Here is a 6,650-nt window from a genome sequence, read left to right as displayed (position 1 = left end):
GGGTACGGCACCTATTGTGCAACCACTAATCAGTTGGGTTTTACCGAGCTCCACGTGGCCGGGTACGATTCTACCGAGCCTTATGACGGCCGGGTACATTTTTACCGAGCCTATTATGGTTGGGTACGATATGATGATGATGATGCTCACAGAGGCATATGTTTTAAAGTTTATGTATACATACATATGTATCATGCATTTCATGTCAGTAGCCCCTAAGAGGTACTCATATGTTCCAGGTTGTATATTCTCTATCCCTGCTTACATTACTGTTCGTATTTATGGTTCCCTGCCTTACATACTCATTACTTTATTCGTACTGACATATTTTTGTTTGTGGACGCTACATGTCGTGCTGCGGGCCCTAATAGACAGGCAGGTGCAGCTCCCCCACCACAGTAGGTTGTCCAGTTCAGCAGTGATTGGCGAGATCCCTTCTCCGGACTTGCCGTGGTCTTGGTATGCATTTTTGTTATAGACATTATGGGTATGTCGGGGCCCTGTTCCGGCTATGTTGCAGCACTTATGTTCATTTAGAGGCTCATAGACAAGTGTCGACTCATGTATAGTTTGGTATGCCTTGTCGGCTGGTTTTTGTTGTATAGTCTTTCATGGTAGCGTGGTAGCTCGTACCTTATATGTAGTTTCTTGATTGTCTGGTCATCCCCTGCTATGTATGTTCATGCCATCATATTTTATTGTTGGTTGTCCATGATCCATGTCTACCATTTATATTGATCTCGTCAACCCTAAAAGATAATAAAAAAAGGTTAGATAAAATGTATGTTGGTGCTCGGCAAGTATGGTCGGGTGCTAGTCATGGCCCTCCAGTTTGGGTCGTGACAATTTGGTTCTACCTTATAGAATTTTTCACCCCTAACTAGTTGTATTTTATGCATATACACATCCATGTAATATTCCTTTTGAATACCACCATTGTACTTCACTCCATGACTCTTCTTTCTTGTCAATTAAAGCTCTAATTGCATGGGAATATGAAAATATTCATGTCAAGTCCCACGATCTGCATGTGCACTTCTTTAGTTAAAAGTCAACAGTATGCTTCTTTGGACCTTCATGTACTTCATATCTAAAGTCACCATTAAAATCAACTTCACACCCTTGTGCAATTTCTCTGAAATCACCCAATAACCCCATGGCATATGGACTGAACTCATCTCTCCGGGTCTATATTCATCTTCATGATTTTTTAACATTGTCATTACCTTTCAAACAAGGGAAAACCAATAATCAAATATTGATATAATAATACATTAAATCGGTTAGTTTAATAAAATACTAAAATATTAATTACCTTGACTCTAATCTTTTCTAACATCTTGATTATTGATTTGTGTCTTGTCTTTAGAATCCATTTGTTGAATGATTATGTAAAGTTGTTGTCAACCATATGATTCTTGCATGTTCTGTCAAAATAAGCCATACACCAGTTTTATGGTGGGTACCAAATTAGGTCTTTAGCAGTCTGTTCGGAAATAGTCCCTGGGATCCTCAATTGATCCTTGAATTCTTCATCATAAGAGATCCAAGCACACCACCACAACAGTTTTTCATATCTACACCTTTCCAGTTTTTGCTCCAGTTAGCTTCTATGTGCCTAACACACCATCTATGATGTGATTTGAAAACCATAGTTGCAACAACATCAGTCAAACCCCGTAACAATCAAAACAAATAAAGAAGGTGGGTCTTTTAGTAGTTAAATAAACTAACAGTGAAAAATAATACAAGTTGTTAATCTATTACCATTTGCATGTCCGAAATAAATATCACTCATTCATCATCTTCCAACTCTAAGGAAGATCTCCACATCCCTATAAGCCACTTCCAAGTTCTACATGTTTCTCTATCCACCACTGCCCAAGCAAGTGGATGAAAGTGTGGCATAGCTACCAGTAAATTTTCTTTCCACTTTCCTTTTAGAAATGTGCCATCCAGACCTATTAGAGGCCTCAACCCTGTTTTCCATCCACTTTTCAAATCGTGAAAGCATATATACATTTTAATAAATCTCATCTTTCCCTCTTCCGAAGCATCATTTGATATGTTTATAATCTGTACCAGGGTTACTATCCCTCAACTATTGGGCATAAGCCTCTAACCTATTATAGTCATCAATGTAGACACCCTCCAACTTCTCTAAGTCTATTCTCTTAACCCTCTCCATCTTTAAATAGTTAATATTCAGTCTGAATCTATTCTCCAAGTCTACCCTCTTGTCTTTGGCCTTGTACTTACGATTATTTTGGACTTTGTTCTTGAAATATTGGGCTAAAGTATTGGGAGTAGCTCTTTTATTCTGAAATGCTGGACCACATTCATATTTTGTGTTCAAAGCCTTGATCTTAAATCATTGATCTCTATTATCCTTGGATATAAAACACACAAAAGGACATCCAATATCACAGTTGTATCTAATTTTACCAGCTTCATTCTTCTTAACTTTAAGTCTCTTCCTTTTAGCAACTGCATAGTACCCCATAATTCTTTAGTTTCAGCCAAGTCTTTAAAAACTCATACCCTTCTCCAAGTTTTTATACTTGTCTAGTGTGTCATTAACTTCTTTGTTCCTTTCTCTTATAAATAGTTCTAACTCTTCACTATCATAATCACTAGAGTTAGATTCATAAGCTTCCTCCTCCTCAGATGAATCACAACTAATTCCAACATCTACTTCTACTGTGAAATTACAAGGTTTATCATGGTGAATGATACTAGGAGTTGGCACATGTAATTCACCCTCATCTACAACATGTATTTGAATATCATTGAATCGGTTAGACAGTAAAGACTGTAGTATTCTAATGTCTCCATCACCCTCCATTAAAAAGCACCTACCAGCAAGGCCTGTTACTAGTACTTGTTTCACCTACTAAAACCTTTCTCAATATATTCAGAACAAATGTCTATATAAGACAACAAATCCACATCATAGCCTTTCAATACATGCTTCCTTTTTTTAAGATACACCACTTGAAGTTCCAACGCCCACTTACCCCCATGACTAAAGACCAAATCAACCTTCTTAATCATTCTCAAAGAAAATAAATGCAAGCCACAAAAGATCAAAGAAAAAGGACGCATCAGTAATATACAGATAGATAAGTTAAAGAGGGCATCTACTGATCAAGGAACAAGGATACAACCAAAACAAAGTAAGCAAAAGCAAAAATATTGAATAAACAACTAAAATATACAAACAAGTAGAACTCATATGAATAAAAATCCCAAATATCAACAACCATCCAAACCTTAAGTCCAGACCAACATAAAAAAGGGACAGGGACTACATGCAATCAAAAATTGAGTAAACAAAGGGAAATGCTTTGAATAAACGGTCGGAGTCGGCAAACAAGTAGACCCATATGAATAAAAAAATCAGGCATTAACAACCACTGAACCCCTAAGTCCAGACCAATACAATAAAGGGACAAAACCACAAGTAATTGAAAATTGAGCAAACAAAGACAAAAGCTTTGAATAAACAACTGGAATAGGCAAAAAACGACAACCCCGTACGAATAAATAAACCAGATGTTAATAAAATAAAACCCTAAGTTCATATGATATTAATCTAAGCGGGACCACATGCAACAAAATATTACTACATAAAGATATCTACTAACATTGAAGATACAACTGAAATATCATAGAACATCAAAAGCAATACGGGATGGAAGATTCCAAAAACTCTAAGCACGAAAACAACAATAAAGTCTTACTCGAATGAAAAGAAGACTTTAACTTTAAAGAACAACTTGAATCTGTCAACTTCAATACAAAATTATAGCAGAAAATTCCAAAATGTCAAACTCCAAACTCGCTGACCATTTCTCCTTTTTTAGTAGAGTATATGAATTGGGTTACAAATGACCTAACATCGGGTGTTTTGAGGGTAAAAGTATTTTTACTGAATCGGGTCGGTCTGGATAAGTAATGGGTAGGCTAAAATACGGATTGAAATGTGCCATATATAATGGCTAATCAGAAATAGCCACGTGGAATTAAGAAAATATTTATTTAATTCATAAGTTGTTTGTTAGAACTAAGGGCACAAATATATTAGATTTTTAATGGTAGGGTCAGTCTTAGAAAAATAGGTTAACGAGTGGTATTTAGAGACTGAAGTTGATTCGTTAGGGGGTAGTTTTGGCCCCTTTTTAATTTTAAAAGTGGTTAGATTTACTGCTCCTATTGTATTCAATTCTTCTGGACTACAGACGAAATATCAATATTTTAAAAAGTTCTCAATTCATGGTATTGTACAATTTGTTTAAACATATATAATAATTTTATTTTATTTTTCCTTCAAATAGTCTTAAATTTACACCTTTTTAAGTTGAATGTTTTAAATATTTTGAACTATTTTACTTACCTATTCCTCGTTGTTGCTTCCTCACAGTTTCTTGTTTTATTATTTGTTAAATTCTTATACTATTAAAATATGTATTATGTTAGTTTTCAATACGTTATATTCAGGGGCGGATCCACGGTATAAAATGTGGTTCACGTGAATCTGTGGTCCTCGACTTAAAGTATATATAAATATATTATGTACATAATTTGCGAAAAATGACTTAAATATTACTTGATGGCACCCATGGTCAAAAGAGGCAAAGTGGTTCATTGGTTTTGGCCACTTATTTCTTGCTAATTTAAGGTCATGAGATCGAATCCCTTCAAAATTACTGCTTTAATTTCTTATTTTTAACTATTTCTACTAATATAACTTTTCTTTTTATTCTTTAAATCACTAATCCAATCAATTCCATACTACTCAGTTCCCACACGCCTGGAGTTTACTCGATTTCCACATCTCAGAATGGTGCACCCATCTTCCCGAAATTCTAGATCCGCCTTTGATTATATTGTGATTATTAGCACTGATTAGATTATAGCAATAAATATTTTAGCGATTGTTAATTTGTTAAATTTACTAAATAAGCAGATTACTTAGTATTTTGGTATAGATTGGATTGATTTCGGTGAAGTAAAATAATTTTTAAACAATTAAAGTTTAATAAATGGTCATAATTTAAAGGCAAAAGACATAAGTTGCCACCTGATCTATGATCCAAATCCCTCTTACACACTTTCTGTGGACGATAATAATATTACACACGCAACATTTCTAAAGTGTATCTAGTACACACCACATTTGATAGATGGCGTGCGCGTATTTTACACGTAAAAGAAGCGGGTGAATGTAAAACTTTTGGGTCTTAATCATTACTTAAATGCCATATGTCCAGCCTTTTTTACTTTTAAACTTTTTTTGAGTCAATTCTTCTTTTTCTATTTTTAACTATTTCATCTCCAGATAATTTGGTCCATTTTCCACACCCTACCACCCCACACGTTTTCCTCTTGATCTGGCCACCCACTTTGTCTTCTCCATAGATTAAACTCTAAAATACAACAATAATTGTAGAGCTAGATCCAAGTTCTAAATTATTAGTCATCTCCTCCAAGATTTAACCCTTTCAGATCTGCTAATGAAATCAATGACTAGTTTCTCTATATTTTTTCATAATTTTATTTTCAGATATGTTGATTCTTTCTTTGACTTCAATTGTTTTTTAATTGAATGGGTTTGAAAATGGGGTTTATAGTGTTTGTGGATTTTGCTCTAAAAATTAATGGCGATAGTGGTATTGTTATGACAATGGTGATTTTAATAAAAATAAAAACTTTTTTGTAGAAGAAGATGGGCATCTTTAGCTCTTATTCATCTCTAAGAGTCAAGCTCCATTGGCAATATTGAGAAAATGGGACATGGTGCTACTAACTATGGCGTTAATGGTGGAAAGATTGTGGAGAAGATGATTAAGTGGGTTGGGGCGGGGGGGGGGGAGGAATTACTAAAAGCGGGAAAGAGGGATCTTTTTTATTTATTTTTTCTTTTTTTAAAGAAGAAATTTTAATTATGGTGTAAATTAGGTATTTTAGTGTATTTTCTTTCTATTTTGACACGTGTCACGATATTATTAGTGCGTGATATTACACATATTTTGAAAAGCTGGTCAACAAAAAGATGGTGTGTACTAGATACACTTTAGAAAGGTTGCGTGTGTAATATTATTATCGTCCACAGAAAGTGTGTAAGGGGGATTTGGGTCATAGGTCAGGTGACAACTTATGTATTTTGCCTAATTTAAAAGGTGCATACATAGATTTGTTGTTATTTTTTGGTTTTTTGTTTTGTAGAGCACGACTTTAAAAGAAAATAAAGAGTGGCAGGCAAACACATTTTAAGGTTTGTTACGCGGAGGGTAAAACTCATTTGTTATGTCTACTAATATTATTTCTAGACAAGGTCGATAATTTTAATATATATCTGAACCCCCTTACACAAAAGTCTGAGTCCGCCACTAATTCCACAAAGTGATAATACATAGACATTTAAATTGTTATATTAATTAAGGAAGGAATCAAAGGAGAGATTCTATCAGCCCCTAAAGATATGCTATGTTACGTACAATATATAGAAAAAGGGTATACATGCATTCTCTAATAGTTCTTATTTTAAGAGAGAATTACATATAATTACAACTCATACATCTGCAACCTGATGGCTTAGATAAAACTTTATGAATTTGTAGCCCAAAGATAATATACTCATATACGAA

The sequence above is a fragment of the Nicotiana tabacum genome, chromosome 6 (assembly GCF_000715075.1).
Source record: "Nicotiana tabacum cultivar K326 chromosome 6, ASM71507v2, whole genome shotgun sequence".
Classification (NCBI taxonomy): Eukaryota; Viridiplantae; Streptophyta; class Magnoliopsida; order Solanales; family Solanaceae; genus Nicotiana; species Nicotiana tabacum.
Note: the sequence above shows the minus strand (reverse complement) of the source record.